The sequence below is a fragment of the Ambystoma mexicanum genome, chromosome 2q (assembly GCF_040938575.1).
Source record: "Ambystoma mexicanum isolate Mex_15411 chromosome 2q, UKY_AmexF1_1, whole genome shotgun sequence".
In the NCBI taxonomy this organism is placed as follows: domain Eukaryota; kingdom Metazoa; phylum Chordata; class Amphibia; order Caudata; family Ambystomatidae; genus Ambystoma; species Ambystoma mexicanum.
The window spans coordinates 655,374,603-655,395,721 of NC_090924.1; the positions used below are offsets into that span (position 1 = coordinate 655,374,603).

A 21,119-nucleotide genomic window follows, 5' to 3' on the forward strand; every position below is an offset into this window, starting at 1 on the left:
CAATTCTCAAAACAGCAAGTGGTGAGTGTGCCGTATTTAATATATTTAGGGCACAAGTAGATTTTTAAAAAATATTCTGCACCCTTGCAGTCCTAGAATGTGTTGGTAAGGCTTCATAGGTGTGGGGTAAGGGAGGGCTGCCTTATTGGCTACATTTTGCAGGCGACATTTTCACACAAACCCCCCACCCCTGATTACTTTGTGTGACTCCTGTTGGAATTCTACTTCTACGCGGTGCAATGAAGCAAATGCCGGGGTTTGTCGTTTTCTAGCTTCATAAAATCAGCATTTTTACTAAGGCGGGCCACATCACCTAATGCGCTTGGTAATTGATGACAAATGCCAAGGCCTCGGCTTCTTATACAGCGGATGCCCATTGGTAAAATTACTTGTATGCATTTCGTTCTTATATTGTTTTTGACAGTTTACCAATGTGTATAAATACATTTTAACTAGGGGCTGCCTCGGTCCGATTTGGGAATCGGAAACTTTCAGTATTTAAAGTAGGCACGAGTTGTGACAATAGAAGCCTGTGATGTGACTGGCTCCTTTTCCACGGTGCTAGACCATGCCTGATCTATATAAGTTTGCTGTGCCTGTTGCAAGGTATAAAGTCGCAGCTGATTTATTCTTCTTATTGAAAGTAGACCTAAGTTAGCACTGGTCTGACTGGAGAATAGCTGCACCTGAGATCTTTGTATGGAAGCGTGCCACCTATCCTGCAATAAAGGCAGAGCCGAGTGTGATGGTTCAGAAGAAAGACACAGACGCTGATTTCATTTTAGTGAATTGTTTATTAAAAGAAATGGAAAAAGGTGAAACTTTCCCTATACCATGAGGCGTCCCTACCTAACAAAACTAGCTAAGGTGCTCACCAGTGAAGAGTCCGTCCAATTTCCCTCTTTGACCCTACCACTATCCTAATGACTAAGGATGGGAGAATGACTCACTTCTCCTGTTGTGTTTGCTGCTTGCGAACTTCAGTTCAATATGTTGTCTTCAAATTGTCTCTGGTGACTACTTATATCAATTCACACAGTACTTTGAGGTTTTCCCCTCTTTTTTTGGCTTGTGGTTTTCTGTTCTTTTCTTGACTTTTTTATATCAATGATTATACTTTCTCTATTTCATAATTTCTCTTCTTTTCTTAGTCTTTCCTGATTGAGTATGAGTGTTCCATTAACCATTTTCATTAACTTCGTTACACATCAAAGTAATATACTCTTCTTTATTACTGGTATGAGTAGGATCTTTCCAATAAAGATTCTCATCAGCTTCACTGACTTGTAATGTTATAGTCTCTTCATCCGCACTGGGACAAATATCAGCGTTTCAATAACGGTCTCTGTTCCGCTCTTGTGTTCCCAGTCTTCTCTGTTACCTGTGACTGGTAGGAATAACGTAACTGGGGTTCGTCATTTCCTCCTAGTCGTCTGTCAACTTAGTAAGGTTTGCCTTTGATCTTTCTGTCACATCTCTTTGTTTGTGCTGCCATAACTGAAGGCTTTCTGGTTTCCCAGGTACCAGCTTATTCCATTTGGCTGGAGTGGTATTAGCGTCATTAACAGGACTGCAGGGCACGCTACCACTCTTCCCCTTGTTACTTTTGTCACTTCAAGGACACCGTGCATCCACGGTACTTCTCTCTTGCTCGTTTTTTGCGAGACGCCACCCATCTGCCTCAGGATCCTGCTCTATCACAACTTGTGAACACGGAGCATCCAGCCTCTGCTTAATGCTGGTGTGCGAGCCAGTTCATAACCCGCTGGCTTCTCACCCAGCTCCTTCCCTTTCATATGCTACAAAGCCATGGGACTTCCCCGGCACAGTCCTTTCTCTCTGTACTCCAACACTTCTCTTCACGTCCACAGGTAGTCATCCTCATCCCAGTTAATGATGATTTCTCAGTTAAAGGAACATTTGCAGTTTTTTCTTGACAATAGCGCATATTGATATTTTCTTCACTTAAATATTTACAGGATATCCTAGAGTTGTTATTGGTCTGTTCTCTAGGGAGTTCTCACAGGAATGGGAGTCCTTGTTCCCAAAGGGGGAGTGTCTGCCAGTGAGGTCCCACTTGTCTTTACTCCTAGGTAGGGGATTGTGGAGCAAGCTCACCCCCCTAACCTCACGGGGGTAGGGGAGGCTACCCCTTGGGGAGAAGGGACAAAATCACTCGATTCATCACATGAGTATGTAGACTTGTGCACACTTGGGTGTGGCATTACCTGAAATGGCCCCTAGCTACCGAGACAAGACCAACAAAAGCTTGCTCTGCCCTACCACACTAGCCAAATAACCTCAGATAATAGTGTCACTGACATTAACATGAGTTTAAGTGTTTAGGACAAATTCAAAAGGGGGCTTTTTGGAAAAATTAAACCTCATTATGTAACGCTACATATTGACACAGCCTTCCTTCCCACCTTCAATGTGTGAAAGAACCATGCTTCCGGTCTCCCCACGACCCCTTTTTAGGTCTTGGCAGAGAACACTATAGCTCTCTGCTAGAGGTCTTGTAGGTATGTGCACAGGCCTTGCACTCATCTGCTTTGTGATGTAGAAATTGTTAATTTTGGTAAAACCTCTTTAAGTGTTGGGCATATTATAAAAGCTGGTGCAATTGTTTGTTGAGGAGACCATTGGCAGATCTTGCTTTTAATGGTCTCTTGTTTGAATGCTGCTTGGTCAGTACATTGACATTTGTGTTCCACTTTGTGTAAACTTTTTATATTCTTGTTATTGCTTGGCTCAATTATGTTTTGTAACTTTTTGTGCAATACATTGTCGTCTTTGAATTGTTTCCACGAGGTCTTGCAAAGCTGCTGTGGGTGCGTTCCTTTCGTGAAAGCTGCTTGTGCTGGTTTCTTTTTGCCTGTGTATTTTATTGAACAAGCTTTTTTCAAAATGCAAGAAATCATATAAAGCAATGTTTCTGAAAAATGTCCAACTTAGCGTGAACATGTTTATACGCACACCACTGCCCACGGAAATGGTCCAAAATGTGGCCTTCACAATTGCGACGGCCGAGAAGCCTGAATATTCTTTTCAAAACACCCCCTTTACACCACATGTGTATGTATATATGTGGGAGGGAATGGGATATTATAGAAATATGGAGGGGCAGCGGGGGGTCTCCCCCCGCATATCTATGGTGTGAAGTACCAGATTCGGTTGGGTGATATTGTATGTAAATATGTGCTCTATAAAGCGCTTTGGATTAAGGCGCTATATAAATAACCATAATGATGTGTTATTTTTATTTTTTTTAAAGTCAGCATTTTCGGTCGTCGTACATGTGGTCGCAGTGATCACATAGATCCCTGCCCACTGATCATCCAGCTTTCTCCACCCCACTGTCTGTAATCCATCCTGCTTGAAAATATGATATTTACAGGAGGAAGCATCTGATGCATGCACAGCTTCATGGGTGTGAACATGGCCCCTGTCTCATTTCTTGGACGTGCATGATGGGTGTTGGGCAGAGAAATTAAAACTCGCATAATTCTGAAATAGAGAGAAGAGGCTTTAAGCAATCCTCCTTTTTGTTTTGTACCTTCTTTCAAGATTACTTACTTTCCATGTGCTTAAAAAATAAACCCTTCAAATGCCATTTTTGCCAGTGTAGAGAACGTATAGTTCTCCAGCATGGGGTCTGGCATGGATTCACATGCTCATGAATATTCCCCGTCGTCAGGCCGGGAATCCTCGGTATAGAAAAAATCAGTATCAGTTTCGTTTCTGATCTTGATCTGTCTTTCTCAGTAGTAACCAATCACTGGTCTCTGGGTCATACTGCCCCAGCCAATGACTGCCCTCTCCCTAAGCCCCGCCCCTGGCAGCCATCCTCAGTTTTTACCGCACGTTCAAGTGTTGGGAGTCCTCGTGCTGTAGCTCTCGAGCTTTTGCTGCGTTTTGGCGTTTTTTTCAGGAGATTTTCTCATTTTTTCGGTTAAATAGAGCCTCAAGCTCCACCGTTTCTATATCCGACCAACGGGGATCGTTTTGGAGTTTCTACCCCCCTCAAGGGTGAAGATTTCGTCGAGTTACGCTTTTGGAGGATTCCAGAAGTTCCAAGGCCTACCCGCACATGGGCCAGGAGAAAGGGAGCTCGACGCCCGGGAAGCTGTTCAGGACCTGCCCTGGATGCCAGCTTCATTACGTTTTCAAGGAGGACGAGCATTCTTTATGCCTCTACTGTCTCCATGAGGACAAGACACACAAGGAAAAGGACTGCGCGTTTTGTGGGAACATGTCGGAGCGGACCATGAAGGATCGCCACCTCCGTCTCGCCAAATGCTGGAAGGTAAGAGCCCGCCAGGCGAGAAGAAGAAAAAGAAGTCCGAGTGGTCTTCTAAGTCCTGTGAGGGTGCCCCGGCGACGGGGGCCCAACAAAAGGCTAAGCACCGTGAGTCCGCAGGCACCGGGAGCGCCGAACAGTCGGGCTCCTTGGCTGCCAGGCAGGGGGCATCCTCCCCGGCGCCATCAACCACGAGCCAACGCTCTGGCTCGGGTAAGAGGAAGTCCGAGAACCCGGCGAAGCTTCTGGAGAGGCCCCGGTCAATCTCGAAGATTCCAGCAGAGGAGGAGCGAGGCTCGGACCCTCCCCCCAAGGTGAAGGCCCCAGGCGTACAGACGGTGACGTTGGCCTTAATTCACCCTGCTAGGACCTCGATTAAGGATGTCACCACAGCCCTGGCTCAGCCTGTGGAGGCTACACCAGTGAAGGCGCCCTCAGGTACCAGAGTCTCCCTGCCACCGCGGAGGGAGTCGTCTTTCAGGCCCATCGAGAAGACCCCCACGAAGTCCTCGTTGGAAAGGATGGGGGAGGGGCTGGTGGCCCTCGTGGATACGGACACGACCTCTGAAGAGGAGCTCATCCAAGTCGTGGAGGAGGCCCAGCCCATCAGGAGGGATCCCGACGAGGGCGACTGTGTCGCAGACGAGGCTCCTCAAGAGCCCTTGCTCCCGTCGTTTCCGGCGCCGCAGGACACCTCGGCGGTCATTTTGTCAGCCATCCAGTCCTTCTGCTCGGAGATGAGGACTAGGTTGCCCCTTCCCCCGACGGAGGTACCTGAGCCAGTCCCGACGGGGGGACCGCAGCCAGGACCTTCGGAGAGCCCACTACTTAAGAGGAGGAGGACGCATCCTAGGCCTCCTCTGTCGCCTCTGCGGCCTTCTCTGCCTTTCCCCGGTCCACTACCCACAAGGATGATGCAGGCATGGACACGACTACGACGGGTACGGATGACGACGGAGGCAACGACGGGACGTGTCCCCCGTCGCACATTGCCCGGGCGTCCCCGCCCGACGAGATCGGATCCTTCCATGCTATGATTTCCAGGGAATCCGAGCTCTTCCAGCTCTGCCCCGAAGAAAAGAAGGAAGGGTTCCTTTACCAACGGCGCGAGGCTAAAAGGAAGACGGACGGTCCTCGCCGTACCGCTTCTTGATGACATCTGGGATCAGGGGCTCGCCCTCCTCAAGAACCCTGCCCACGGCTCCTGCGAAGAGGGACCGGTCCGAGAAGAAGTACTGGGTCTCCGACGCTGCCCCCTTGTGCCTTAGGGCGCAACCTACCCCGGATTCGGTCATTTCGGCGGCGGCCAAGAAGAAAGCATGGGGGGCATCGGCCTCGACTTCAACCTCCCCGCCGGACGGCGAGGGTAGGAAGCTGGATGCAATGGGACGACGGGTCATCTCATCTGCAGCGACGACCATCAAGGCGGCCAACACCCTGGCCATCGTAGCCCGCTACGACAGGGAGTTGTGGTTCAAGATCGCCCCTCTGTTGGACTTCCTTCCGGACGCCAAGAGGGCTGAGGCCCTGGAAATCTTACAGGAAGGTGAGATTGCCTCGGACCACGCCATTACGGTGGCTACGGACATCGCCGACACCGGTTTCCGTCAGTTGGGCAACAGCATTTGCCTGAGATGACGAGGATGGCTCAAGGCGACAGATTTCCGCCAGGACGTACAGTCCAAGGTTTTGGACATGCCTTTCGATGGGAACAACCTTTTTGGCAAGGTGGTTGATGAGTCCCTTCAGGCGATCAAGACGGAGACGGCCCGTGCACTGGGTGTGCTCCAACAGCAACGGCCGTCCTTTCGGAGCTCCGGAGGCAGACAGGGTGCCTCCAAGGGAGCCGGCAGCAGCTCCTCTACGTACCGTCAAGCGGCAAGATCTTTGTCGCAGGAGGCCTACAGGGGACGCGGCAAGTCAGGTGGATCCCGCCGTCGTCGCCAAGATGGTCAAGGAGGCAAAGCGGCCTCCAAGCAAGATTGAACCGACTGTCGGTTCGGGCCCCCGCCGAAGCACCCTGGTGGGAGGCCGGCTGACGGAAGTTTGTCGGCGTGTGGGAGTCCATCTCCACCGACCGTTGGGTGCTGGACGCCCTGGCCCTGGGGCATGCCCTCGAGTTCCAGAAGTGCCCCCGCATTCCTCCCGTGGCCAGGAAGGAAAATCACATCTCTCAACTGCTGTTGGAAGTAAGGGTGATGCTCAGGAAAGGTGCCATCGAGCTCGTCCCGAAGAGGCTTCGGGGCTCCGGAGTTTACTCAAGATACTTCCTCGTAAAGAAGAAGACAGGAGGATGGCGTCCCATCCTGGACCTGCGACGACTAAACAAATACATCAAGGCACAGAAATTCCGGATGGTCACCCTCCAGCACGTGCTGGGACAGCTGGAGGAGGGCGATTTCCTGTCGTCGTTGGACTTGGAGGATGCTTACTTCCACATCCCTATTCTAAAGAGACACCGAAAGTTCCTCCGGTTCGTGGTCAAAGGTTGGCACTACCAGTTCAAGGCCCTCCCGTTCGGATTAAAATCAGCGCAGGGTGTTCACCAAGTGCCTAGCAGCGGTGGCGGTGCGGCTGTGCCTACAGGGGATCCACGTCTACCCCTACCTGGACGACTGGCTCATACGGGCAAGGACAATAGAGGTTGCCGTGGAACACACCTCGAAGACCGTCCAGCTGCTCACGGACCTGGGGTTCTCCAACTTTCCAAAATCCCACCTGGTCCCATCGCAAGTCACCCTGTTTCTGGGAGCACAGCTCAACACAGTGGCACGGCGGGCCTCACCGTCGGAGGAAAGGATAAGGACCATCCTAGGAAAGGTGCAACGTCTGCTGGCCACAGACGTGGCCAGAGTGAGGTCCGTCAAGTCCCTCCTCGGAATGATGTCCTCCTGCATTTATCTGGTGCGCCACTGCAGACTTCGGATGCGGCCCTTGCAAGAATTCCTCAACGCCCACTGGATCCAGACGACGGGCAGCTTCGAGGACAGGATCCCGCTCGACGAAGCGTTCCGTCAGGCGATACGATGGTGGGGTGTCCGCTCTCATCTGATGGTGGGAACAGGTTTCCTAGCCCTGGCCCACCAGGTGACGGTGACAACGGATGCCTCCCTGGAAGGTTGGGGAGCGCACACCGGGGGTCTCCACGCGAGAGGCCTTTGGCTCCCAGAGGAGAAGTCTCTCCACATCAACATCTTGGAGCTCCGTGCAGTGTTCTGGGCCCTCAGGGCCTTCCTTCCATCCCTCAAGGGCAAGGTGGTGAGGATCTTCACCGACAACACCACCACGATGTTTTACATTCGGAAGCAGGGTGGAACCAGATCCCCTGCCCTATCCAAGGAAGCCCAGGATCTGTGGCATTGGGCCGTCGCCCAAGGGATGTTTCTGGTACCCTTTCATCTGGCGGGGATAAAAAACACCATTGCCGACTCACTCAGCAGAGAGCTGCGCTCGTGCCACGAGTGGGAACTGCGCCAGGATCAAGTGGACCGACTCGTCCGACGATGGGGCAAACCCCAGATCGTTCTCTTCACGACGGCAGCGAACTCCAAGTGCCGGAGGTTCGCCAGCAGGTTTCCCCAACCGAGGAGCATGGGCGATGCTTTCTCGTTCCCCTGGGACGGCCTCGTCCTTTATGCATTCCTGCCGTTGCCATTGCTACTCCGGCTCGTCAACCAGCTCAAGAGGTCCCGGTGCAGGATGATCCTCGTCACACCGGCGTGGCTGAGGCAGATCTGGTTCCCGGACCTTCTGGACTTGTCAGCGTCCACACCAGTCAAGCTGCCGACGGACGCGGATCTTCTCTACAGAGAAGGAGGCGCCATTCTTCATCACGAACCAGAGTCGCTGAACTTGCAGGCCTGGCTCCTGCAGCACTAGAGTTTGGAGGATACGACATCCCGGCCGACTGCAGAGAGGTTCTCGTGAAGGCCAGGGTATCCTCAACTCTCAAGTGCTACGGACACAAATGGAAGAGGTTCTCTGTCTGGTGCCGTGCACAGAAGATTAACCCTCTGCGGATTACGGCCCCTCAAGTATTGCCGTACCTATTGTCCTTGGCTGGCCTATCTCACACTTCCATCAACGTACATCTGGCTGCCGTCTCACGTTACACCAGGACTACAGGACGGGCGTCCTTGTGGTCTCATGGACTGGTGAAGGAATTTATGAAAGGACTGTTCCGATCATTCCCGCCGGTGAAGGCCCCTGCCCCGGCGTGGGAGCTCAACGTGGTGCTGACAAGGCTCATGGGGGGCCCCATTCGAGCCTATGCATTCAGTGCCGTTGAGGTTTCTGTTGTGGAAGACAGCTTTCCTCGTGGCCATCACCTCTACACGACGAGTGGGAGAGATCCAGGCCCTGTATTGCAAGCCTCCATACTTGACTTTTCACGACACGGGGTGGTGCTGAGGACGCACCCCTCCTTCATGCCCAAGGTGCCGTCGGACTTCGACCTCAACGAGCCCTTGGTGTTGCTAGTTTTCTTCTCGTCGCCTTTGTTGCCGGCTGAGAGGACTCTGCACTCGCTGGATGTTGCTAGAGCGCTGAAGTTGTACGTGGACCGCACAAAGAGTTTTCGGAAGACATTACAGCTGTTTGTGAACTTTGGACCTGTGAATCAAGGGAAGGCTCTCGCGAAGACTTCCATTTCCAGATGGCTCTCCGGCTGCATCATGCACTGTCACCGGTTGGCAAACCGACCGTTGCCAGGCCGTCCGAGGGCCCATTCGACCAGAGCGATCGCTGCTACTATGGCGTTCCTGTCGGTGTCCGGACATTTTGTCGAAAGACATTTGGTCGACGGAATTTGGTCGAAAACCAAATGGTCGAATTTTATATATATATTTCTGAGGCTTGTGGAATCTGCTTAGATCACATGCTGTGCATAGGCCGACATCTAGTGGAAGCTGCGGAGTATTACAGTTTGTTTTTCGAAACTCGAAAATGGGCGTCGACACAGGCGTGCCAGTAATACTATCCCTAGTGTGACGTCCACTGTACCCAAGATCCCTCACGCGTCTGGGATCCTCGGATAGTTTTTTTCCGCCATACTGGTCGGAAGCATCTTGCGGAGTCCCCTGGCCTTAGCCATACTTTTGCTATTATATTGCAATTTAAAATTATTTATTGACATCCTTCCCCACCCCAACGTCGACCATCGATCTCGACGACGGCTGGAGAAGACATCGACCGTCGGCTGCTGCACGACGGATCTGGGCCTAGGAAGGCCGCTGGCCTCGGCCCGGGCCTAGTAGGCCGCTGGCCTCGGCCCTGCAAGTAGGGAGAGTGGGGGGTGGTACATACTCTTCACTCTTGGTATATAGGTACACCTTATATATTTCCTACACTTATCAGCCCGCTGCCTCAAGGTGCGTATGGAGGGTACCCCTTTCCAATTCTGCCCCAAGTGCAATCGCAAATACCCTTGGGTCGACAGGCACGCCACGTGCAATCTCTGCTTGCCGAGGGACCACCCCGAAGCGAACTGCAGAGCGTGTAGTAGGTTTAAACCTAAAACACTTAAGGACCGTTCAACAAAGCGTTGGGCCCACCACGCCAGGCAGGCAGCCATGGCAGCGGAGGGCGCCTTCAGCGATGGCAGCGACGCCGTACTTTCGGACGGCGAGGGCATTACAGCGTCGAAAGACTGCCGAGCGCAGGTCCCTGACCTCGGAAGGTTGTCCGGCAGGGCGGCTATGGGGAAGACCCCCGGCGACGCAAGCGCTACACCTACACACACTAAGCACACTAAGTCCAACCGAACCTCGACGACGTCGACTTCTCGGAAAGAGGCACGGATAGAACGGTCCGACTCGGTGTCCTCTGGGCGCTCTCGATCGAGATCGCCTCATGACGCAAGGCAATCATCCACTCTTGCCAAGAGTGCCTCGCTCCCTAGATTAACGGAAGTTCCATCGTCGGAAGACGAAGACGACTTCCACCCCCAGGCCGCGCTCCAAGAGACCGAGAGCGCAGTTAACACCAGCGAGGCCCCACGCTCGAAACAAAATACCTCTCCCGACCCTCGGCGCCAGGCGTCGAAAGTCTCTGGGGCCTCTAAGGGGCAGGGAAAACATTTTTCCACGCACGGGGAGGGAGGGAAACAGCGGAAAGCTCAGCCTTCCACTCCTGTAAGACCATCCTTCCACCCCAAGCAGACAGATAAACATAAATCTACTGGGACAGCAACATCCAGCAAGGGTACCCTTGATAGGTCCTCTAAGTTGCCTACTAAAGTCATACCCTGTTCCAAAGAATGGTCCAGTGAGGACATAGACAGGGTCATGTCAAGAATGTCTTCCTTAGCGGATTTTTATGACAAAAACCCAGAACATTTCCTTTCGTATGACCCTCAAGGGGCCACACCCTCAGGCTCCTCTGATCCTATCCCCCTAAGTAAAAAGGCCTGGGTCGAAAGACCTGACCCCTTCGAGGTGCAGCCTTACTCTACTCCATACTCTACTCCACACCCCAATTACCAAGAACAACCTTTCCCTGAAGGGGACCAGGAGTTTTCAATTATGGAGGAACGAACCGGGTCTGAATACTATGTGGAGGATGAGGACCTGGAGGAGGTAGAAGATGAGGAAATTTACAGAGTAGATTCCCCGGTAGAGAGCGAAGCCCCAGTTACCGACTCGCCAGTTGATAACCAACCCCTCCTTAATGAAGTTCTTGCTCGCGCAGCAGAACATTTTCACATCGACACCCACGGTGTACAGGAGGAAAGGGACTTCGCAGAAGAGTTGGTGGGAGAGAGGAGGCCGGTCGCTCAGACCATCCCTATCCTTAAATCCATCCAACGTAGAATAGATCCATCCCTGGTGAATCCTAACCTCACCAGAGCCGTCAACCCCAGAGTCGAAAAACTTTTTCGGGCATCCCAGTCTGACCCTCTTTATATAAGAGGCCATCTTAAACCAGACTCCCTAGTGGTTACCAACACTCGGAAGAGGGCTGGGACACCCTTATCGTCGTCAGAAGCTCCTCCCGACAAGGAGAGCAAAAGACTGTACGGGTTTGGCAGGAAGGTAGCCTCAACGTCCGCCTACCAAGCAAGGATTGCTAACTCCACCACCCTGTTGGCAAGTTACAACTGCCATCAATGGGAAGAGGTCGCGGCGCTCATAGCCTCTGCTCCTGAACCATTAAAGGGCCAGTTGGCTCGGATCTCGGCAGAAGGGAGAGCCGTGTCTGGTTGCATTTTGAAAGCAACTTTCGACGCTGCAGACAACGCAGGAAGATTGATAGCAGAAGGTACTGTTATCAAAAGACATGCGTGGTTACGGCAGTCGGGGTTCAAGTCAGAAACGCAGGCGTCATTAATAGACAAGCCGGTGGAACCAGATCTATTGTTTGGGAAAGCGGTCGAAGACGCACTTAAAAATGCCAAGGACGAGTACGAGACTCTCAAATCCCTTGGCCAGCTTACCAACAAACCCCCGAACCAGAGGGGGAACAGTAATTTTCGTCGCCCACGCGGCCAAAATTCACAAAGAGGCAACTATGCCCAAGGACAGGGTACACAATGGAACAACAACCAGCAGTCTACCCAAAGTTACAGTAGAGGTAACAAGAGAGGTCGTGGAAGAGGCAGAGGCAGCCCCAACAAGGGAGGTGGCACGCCTCCGCCAAAGCAGTGACGCTCAGTTCAGGGTCCCTTCTCACGCAACCCCAGTAGGGGGACGCATTTCCAACTTCACCCAGGCTTGGGAAGGGATCACCTCAGACAGATGGGTGCTGTCAACAGTGTCCGCAGGATATTGTATAGAATTACTGCAGCGTCCCCGGAACCACCCTCCACGACAAAGAATACACTCCTTAGAACATCAGAAGATCCTTCTCGAGGAGATCGCCATTCTGCTAGAAAAGGACGCGATAGAACTCGTCCCAGGACACCAGGTAAACAAGGGTATCTATTCAACTTACTTCCTTGTGCCAAATAAAGATTTAACAATGCGCCCAGTATTGGACTTACGGCCTGCCAACAAGTATGTCAAGCCCCAAAAATTCCGTATGACCACACTACAAGAGGTAATCCCCCTCCTAAAAAAGGGGGATTACATGGCAACCTTGGATATGAAAGATGCTTATTTTCATATTTCCATGCTCCCAGCGCACAGAAAATACTTGCGCTTCAAGGTGGACAGTCGCCACTACCAATTCAAGGTACTGCCCTTCGGGATAGCTTCAGCACCAAGGGTATTCACCAAGGTACTGGCGGTGGCAGCTTCACACCTACGCAGGGAGGCAATCCCAGTGTACCCTTATCTGGACGACTGGCTCATAACGGGGGAAACCCCAGGAATTTGCAGGTCAAACATTCAGAGGACTATCGACCTCCTCCACGAATTAGGCTTCTCTATCAACGAGAAGAAGTCAAGTCTGGTGCCAAGCACCTCAAAACAGTTCCTAGGAGCATTCCTAGATACTCAGAAAGGGTTGACCTTCCCTTCAGACGAGAGAATTCGGAATATACTACTGCAAATTCCACATTATCAGTCAGGTCAACAAATAACGGTACGCAAAGCAATGCGGTTACTGGGCATGATGGCGTCCTGCATTTACCTGGTCCCCCACGCGCGTCTGCGCATGCGTCCCATGCAGGAATGGTTGGCGAAACAGTGGTCTCAGGCAAGTGGTCAGTGGGACGATCTAGTGGTCGTTTCGCCAACACTCGTACAGAGCTTACACTGGTGGACAAGAGAGAATCTCGCAAGGGGAAAACCCTTTTACGATCCCGAAGTACAGGCAGTGGTGACTACAGATGCATGCCTGACTGGGTGGGGAGCTCACCATCTCCACCACACAGCTCAGGGTCTCTGGTCTCACTCAGTAGCCAAGAACCACATCAACCTGCTAGAGCTTCTGGCAGTATTCCGAGCGCTTCGGGCGTTCGAGCCCCATCTGCTAAACTTGTCGGTACAGATCCAGACGGACAGCACGACAGCCATGTTCTATCTGAACAAACAAGGAGGGACTCGTTCGCCAAATCTGTCCAAGCTTGCCCAGAAAATCTGGATATGGGCACTCAGACGGAACATCTTCCTGTCATCACAACATGTTCCAGGGGAGCTCAATTCCCTAGCGGATGCCCTAAGCAGAGACTCCCTCCCAGAAGAACACGAATGGGTCCTTCACAGAGATATCGTAGAAGATCTCTTCTCTCAGTGGGGTTTCCCCACTATAGACCTATTCGCCACAAGCGAAAACAAACAATGCCCAGGATTTGCATCCAGGTTCCCCCAGCCAGACTCCCAAGGGAACGCCCTGTGGATGAACTGGTCAGGGATGTTTGCATACGCTTTTCCACCAACCCCTCTCATCAGAAAGGTGGTGTACAAGATGAACAAGGAATCGATGACGCTCATCCTAGTTGCTCCCATGTGGGCAAGACAACCATGGTTTCCACACCTACGCAGGATGGCGCTGTGCGAGCCCATCAAACTCCCAGCCTGGTACAACCTACTGTCCCAGCATCAAGGTCTAACAGTGCACCAGGAACCCAACTCAATGAACCTAGCAGCATGGCTCCTGAGGTCATAGAGTTTGGCCATCTCAATTTACCACAGAGGTGTATGGACATCCTAAAAGAATCCAGGAAACCAAACACAAGGCACGGTTACTTTGACAAGTGGAAGAGATTCGTTATTTGGTGCCAGAATAAACAAATCAACCCAGTTGATTGCACTCCTTCCAACGTGGTAACATACATGCTCCACCTGCTGGATGCAGGGTTGGTTTTTAACTCTCTGAAAGTACACCTGGCAGCCCTCTCGGCTTACACCACATCCCATAACAAAGTATCGTGGTGGAAAGTACCAGTAGTTAAAGCCTTCATGGAAGGAGTAAAGAGACTTCACCCTCCTATTTCGAACCCACCGCCAGGATGGGACCTCAATGTGGTGCTAGCTAAGCTCATGGGGCCCCCTTTCGAACCCATGCATAAAAGTAGTCTCAAACACCTGACTTATAAAACGGCCTTCTTAGTAGCCATTACCTCCATAAGAAGGGTCAGTGAAATTCAGGCTCTGTCAGTGCAAGATCCTTTCTTTATTATCCACAAAGACAAACTGGTTTTACGCACACACCCTAGGTTCTCACCTAAAGTTATATCTAAATTCCATGTAAACCAGTCCATCGAGCTTCCGGCTTTCTTCCAGAACCCGCAAAGCTCGGCTGAGGTGAAACTACACACCCTTGATGTGCGTAGGGCGGTCCTCTACTATGTAAATAAGACCAGACCGCTAAGAAAAACAGATCAACTGTTTGTCTCCGTAGCTACAGGCAGAGAGGGGGATCGCGTCTCTAAAGGCGCGATCTCGAAGTGGATTATCAACTGTATACAGCTGTGTTACTCTCTTTCTGAAAAAACTCTGCCTTTTACGCCAAGGGCCCATTCTACTAGAGGCATTGGTGCCACTCTGGCTTTCATTGCAAATGTTCCCCTCGACACCATTTGCAAAGCAGCTACTTGGAGCTCCATTCACACTTTTACTCAGCATTACTGCATTGACACTCATTCCAAGACAGATACACAAGTGGGACAAGCGGTTCTAAGACACCTGTTTGCTCATGACCCTTCTCACATCCCACCTCCTTCTTCGGGTACTGCTCGCTAATCTATGCACAGCATGTGATCTAAGCAGATTCCACAAGCCTCAGAAGCGATACATTACTCACCGTAATCGTATTTCTGATGCTTGTATCTGCTTAGATTCACATGCGACCCACCCTTCCTCCCCTCCGAGAGAAGGCGCATGATTGCTTGTAGTCTTACCTTTCTGTCTATCTGCTTGGATTATCTGTACTCACGCTACTCCTCATGCTTCCTCATGTCAGAAAAAATACAATCTGAGGATCCCAGACGCGTGAGGGATCTTGGGTACAGTGGACGTCACACTAGGGATAGTATTACTGGCACGCCTGTGTCGACGCCCATTTTCGAGTTTCGAAAAACAAACTGTAATACTCCGCAGCTTCCACTAGATGTCGGCCTATGCACAGCATGTGAATCCAAGCAGATACAAGCATCAGAAATACGATTACGGTGAGTAATGTATCCCATATGTGTTTTAGTTTAGGGGAAAAAAAGGGGGTTGGGTGAAAATAAAAATAAAAAAGAAATTCGACCAAATGTCCTGTCGACCATTTTTTTTTTGACAAAATGTCTGGTAACCGTTCCTGTCTGGTGTGCCCCTTCTCGACATCTGCAGGGCTGCTACGTGGAAGTCGACGCACACCTTCACGAGATTCTACTGCGACGACCGGGATTCCAGGGAGGAGTCCAGAGTCGGCCAGGCAGTGCTGCGCAACCTGTTTGCCTAAGGTGAGCCTGATGAGGGGGTAAGAGTTGCTTAATGTTGAGTTACTGTATTGCTTGATATTGAGCCTTTTGCCATCTCCCGTGGTTGTGCATGTGTATACTGCTATGTATTCTTATATTCATCCATGCCAGACCCCATGCTGGAGAAGGAACAATTTACTTACCTGTAACTGTTGTTCTCCAGCATGGGTCTGGCATGGATTCACATGCGAACCCTCCCGCCTACCCCTCTGCGGCTCTTCACTTGGTCATACTGCCACTTCACGTGCTACCAAATCTGAGGATGGCTGCCAGGGGCGGGGCTTAGGGAGAGGGCAGTCATTGGCTGGGGGCTGTATGACCCAGAGACCAGTGATTGGTTACTACTGAGAAAGACAGATCAGAAACGAAACTGATACTGATTTTTTTTATACCGAGGATTCCCGGCCTGACGACGGGGAATATTCATGAGCATGTGAATCCATGCCAGACCCATGCTGGAGAACAACAGTTACAGGTAAGTAACTTGTTCCAACCTTCTAGAAAAACACGGGTCTGTGGAAGCATATTCCTTCAAATAAAATGATTCTCAATATTGCACTTAAATAACCTACCAAGCATACGATAGGTCCTTCTAAACTGTTTGCTTATGCCAACAGAACCCCTCAGTGGGTCATAGCGAGCAGTAAAATATGATGGGTAGAGAGGGATCACTTTTGGATTCAACAACTAGTGATGAATCTATTTTCAGGGATCAGCTGATTATCTGGGAGTTCGGCCGCAGAGCCCCTAAATTTATACACGCCATCCAGTGAATCACATGGTTGTCTGGACCAACGGAATGTTGCAGTTCAAACGGGGTGCAATTCGGGGAGAATTAGTAAATGCCAATCTGCACGACTGCAAGCTCTTAATGGATACTATCAATTCTAAAGTGTCTTTTATTGAGGGCTTTTTGGTTGCGGCAAAAAAAGCCCTAGTATACAATGTGATCTAAATGGATCAGGCTTGATTCTGCAAGATGACTATTCTGCATCGGAAAATAACTGCAGTCAGTTATTATCCAAGACCAAGCGCCAGGTCCTTTGGACAGCCGAGAAGAACTGGAAGTGGTGGAGAGCTGCGAGTGGGTGGAAGTACTTTCAATTAGCCTGATTGAGCTTGGGATAACAGAGTCAGAAACACAAATGCAGATCTTAACTATTCAATCTTTTATAAATGCAGTCGGAAAGGAAAGGTGACTAGAAGGGTACAAAAGCAGCACAAGTCTAAGTATATTAAATCGACTAATGTTCCAAGTAACTGTGGCTCAAGAACCTTTATAAGATCTATTACATTATCCAATAAAACGAGAGGTAAGGCTGAGGAGGCCCAATTAACCCAGTCAAAATGGAGCTTGCAGACTAAGGACAAGGCCTTGCCTGAACAAGTTGAAGTTTTGGAAGAAGAACTGGGGCAACTAAGGGAGTCTTTGCTGAATGGGTCTACTGTAATAAATCCGATGGTCATCCCTTTTTTTTCCTGGCGGTGACATCCTCCCATGTGGCCAGGGGATGACAGCCACTACCCGATCCTGACCCTTGGGGTAGCTTTATGCGGGAGGATCACATGGGGGGAGGGAACATCTGGGGAGATATCCTGACTTCATTGGATGAGACATGGTATCCCCCATTTACCCTTGAGGATAATCCAGCTCCTATGCTGGATACCCACCTGGCATATTGTCATGCATCACATATGAAGGGTATTGAAAACCTTTTCCAAAGACCCATAGGTCAACCTTCAAACTCTGATCTGCCTTGTGAAACTTATGAAAAACACATTCTCGGATTCCACATATAAATCATTCGGGACTGATTTGCCCTTAAAAACCGTTCAGAATACATATCCAGGGTATAGTGCAAATTGTCAGAAGGGACTTCCATTCCCATAACTACCAAAATACTGGGGGGAGGAAGAGAAACCAAGTAATGCAGAGTGAAGGTCAGAAGCACAAGGCGCGCTTTAGTTATTGGGTGCAGACACCTGTTGCTGGGAAATTTAAAGAGCTGAAGCAGAGACTGAAGAACTGGAACGAGTGCGGTGGAGCCGACCAGCTCGAGAGCCAAGGAGAAGGAAGCTGCCATGGGTAGAAAACACGCTGCGGCAACACCAGGGGCCGTCGATATACTCCTTGGCATTCACATGTGTTGAAAGACAGCTTCTAGCTTACTGGAGCCTGTAACGAAGCAGATGAGCCCAGCAGAAGCCATGAGAGACGGGAAAGCTAGGCGAAGGTGGACGCGAAAGAAAAGCACTGAAAGACAGTCACCGGCTGGCCGCAAACAAAGCCAGGAACGCCAACAAGAACCGGTGAGTCCACCCAGGCACAGCGGGGACACCGGGGCAAATAAGTGGCCAGGCCGAATCCAAGTGAAGAAGTTGAAAGAGCAAGAGGGCATTTTGTGGAAAAGGGAAACGAACCGCAAGGGAAAATCTTTCAAGTTTGTCAGTGTACATGTATGTGATAAAACCTGAACAGGATGATCTATCAAGCAGATACATTATCAAAGAAGGAAGAAAACGTGCAAATCTTAAAGTGTATGGTTACAAGAAGCTCTGACAGGGGAATATACCAGACAGTTCCAAGTATGTGGTTATGAGAAACAAAAGCATGAGAAAATACCAGACAGGTGCAAGTGTGTGTAAGGAAAGTACTGGGGGAAAAGTGTACCAAGCAAGGACAAGCTGAAGTGCACAGAGTACAGAAGTTAAAATGGTCCTGAGAAGGATAGATCAGGACTAGAACAAGGATTGTATTAATTGGGAGAGAAGGCGCAAAACCTGGCAGTAGAGTATACCAGATATCCTGATAAGACAAAAGTAGAAAACCAGACCGTTTTGTGCATGATGTGGTTGCTGGAGAAGAAAGGCATAAGGAACTCTACTTGCGAAGACATCAGAAAGTAAAGTGGAATCCATGGGAAGGGGACCACCTTCTGGAGCAAGGATTCTTATCCTTGTACACTGCAGGCCAAAGGCATTACCCTTTTCACCTTAGAATTTAGTTCATTAGAGTTTGAGGGTCAGAATAGAATGACCTGGGACGGTTTTGTTTTGGACATGTTGACACTGACTGATCCTTCGTTTATATTTCAAGCAGGGAAACGCCTTGTAGAATAGGGTCAGAGGTGTTTTCCCAAACCCCCTTTTTATTTTAAGTTATTTGCCCAATACCATAAAGTGTCTGTGTTTCATTCCTGGCTCTTCACAGTCTGTACTCTGTGGATCAATCATACGGCGAGGAGGAGACTTTGGAACTTAGGGTGGGTAACTCAAGAGAGGCAGTTGCCTGGTTCTATAACTATGTCCAGAAGGGCACCACCCTCTGTTTCCCATATAGGTGGTGAGAGGACTTTACACCTAGGGAATGTGAGTTACCTTTCTGTGAGTTTATAATTATATACCCGACTATGCATATTGGTCAAACTGTTTATTATTGGAGAGTCTACTGATATCGAAAAAACATTATATTGAATAGATCAACTTATTTGCAATATTGAGGTCGGTGGACACTTTGCCCCATATAGAATCAGCTGATATTTAATAAGTTGTGTTTATCAGCAACTATGCTCCTTGATTGGGTAGTTCTGCATTTTACTTCTAAGATGGTATTTCAGATGTTATCAAAAGCACAAACCTTTACCACACAGTATGGTTTGTCCGAGGTGAGGTCGCCCTTAATAACAAGAGTGAAAACGTCTGACGGGTTGGATAGGACTGTTGATAAGTCAAGAGTCAAGATGGGGAAAGTACAGTTTGTAACTATTCGTTGTCAGACAGGTGTGTGTGTGTGTGTGTGTGTGTGTGTGTGTGTGTGTTGTTGGGTGTTCTGACCCACGTTTGGACTATTATGCTACAACATTTGGTGCTGTGGGCTTAGGAAATCCAAGATGGCCGAAAAAGCCCACATGTGCGCCAGAATCTATGAAAACCGTGCAGTTTGTGCGCACAGCAAAATGGTCGCCTGACTTGCCACCCCCCGGTGCGGGTGTGCTGGGTCAGAAGAGCCATGAGTGAAATGGGGTGCCAAAGAGAAAAACAGCAGTGCCTGTTCGCTAAAAAGCACTTTAAAAATCACCCTTTGTTTCTCTGAAGGCAAGCTCAGAATGCCCATTTCAAACATTGCAGAATATCCAACAATATCACTGAACACCAGCAGACATTTGACAGAATAAAGTCTTGTGGGCATACAAAATCTGGAAAGAAGATGAGCCTAAAATAATGTTCATAGCAAAACTGGCTGAGCTGTGGATTTCAGCAGTTTAAGTAAATTTGGACTGAAAGACACTAAATATCTAAATGTTTAAAAGAAATGAGTGACCTACTTTTGAGTGTCACATAGGTTGCAATTGTTTAAATGTCATAGTTTTAAACTTAGAATCGGCATTCTAGCTGCATGCATAAAAATTGGAAGCTTGATTTGGACAGGAAAACTGGCAGCCAAAGAGACATTTAGCTGAGGCCTGGCTTAAAAAGAGAGGGAATTTCACCCACCAGCTACCCCCGACAGGAGTTGAGACTTGCACAACAGCTGTGTTCCCAGGCCTAGCTGCCTTTTGCTGTTCCCACCAAAAGGGATATGACACTTCTCTGATTGAATTACCTGGGCTCTGCAGGCAAATGTTTCATTGGGGGGGGGTCGTAAAAGTGGCTTCCACCTGGAAGGAAAGGGGAGGAGCACTGCCTGTGAGAGCAAGCTGGCTTGGCAGAACTGGAAAAACCAGAAATTCAACCTTGTGCTGGGGGGAAACCACACCCCTTTGGGGCCAGAACATAAATCTAAAAAGATGGATCATTCATAGAGCGGACTTGTGAAAATTTTATAAGTGATATCATTATTCTTGTGATTTTTCTGTGCACATTTGAAGACGTGTTAGGACCCGGTGGTATGTTCAGGGGGGTTTTTAGCGGAAAAGAGGATATTACTCTAAATGTATGTATGTTAAAAATCTGACACTCCACCACCTAATGCCCACATGCTTTGCGAACATTTGTGTAAATGCGGGGACAAATCCAATATTGGTAACCCGACCAAAAAGTGAAATATGTTGCCATTTTTGAACCCAACCTCCTAGAAACGACAGAATTGGAACAGGGGCTACCATCAGTAAATGCATGATGTGTATGCAATGCCAAACAACTGTCTATCGGGGAAGTATGTATTTGGATCAGATATAGATTGTGTGTAAAGTTGACAGGGGTGGGTTCTCTGTATCATAAACAGACCTCATCATGATGACACTTCATTTCATTCCCCCAATCAAGGGGAAGAGGAGGAAGTGGCCAATGACAAATGGAGAGGGGTAGGGCCTAGAAAGCTAGCCTCTCCACCCACTTTCAAAACACATAAAAGCAGACAGTCAGGACAGATAGAGGGATTCTATTCCATCTGCTGTGGGACGCTCTGCCGGGAAAATCCATACTTTACCTCCATCAACCTCCAGAGAGCCAACACAGAGACTTCAATCTATC

At 49.7% G+C, this 21,119-nt stretch overlaps 1 protein-coding gene across 4 annotated transcripts in view; it reads left to right on the plus strand.

Moving 5' to 3' along the window:
* The window catches only part of EMP2 (epithelial membrane protein 2), a 182,339-nt gene that overhangs the window by 92,788 nt on the left and 68,432 nt on the right, over positions 1-21,119 (plus strand). Inside the window, exon 2 of one of the 4 annotated variants that reach the window (XM_069647839.1) lies at positions 15,517-15,629. The exons of the other annotated variants lie outside the window; for them this stretch is intronic. The gene's annotated coding sequence lies outside the window, so the exon portion shown is untranslated. The remainder of the gene's footprint in view (positions 1-15,516; positions 15,630-21,119) is intronic. 4 annotated transcript variants of the gene reach the window in all.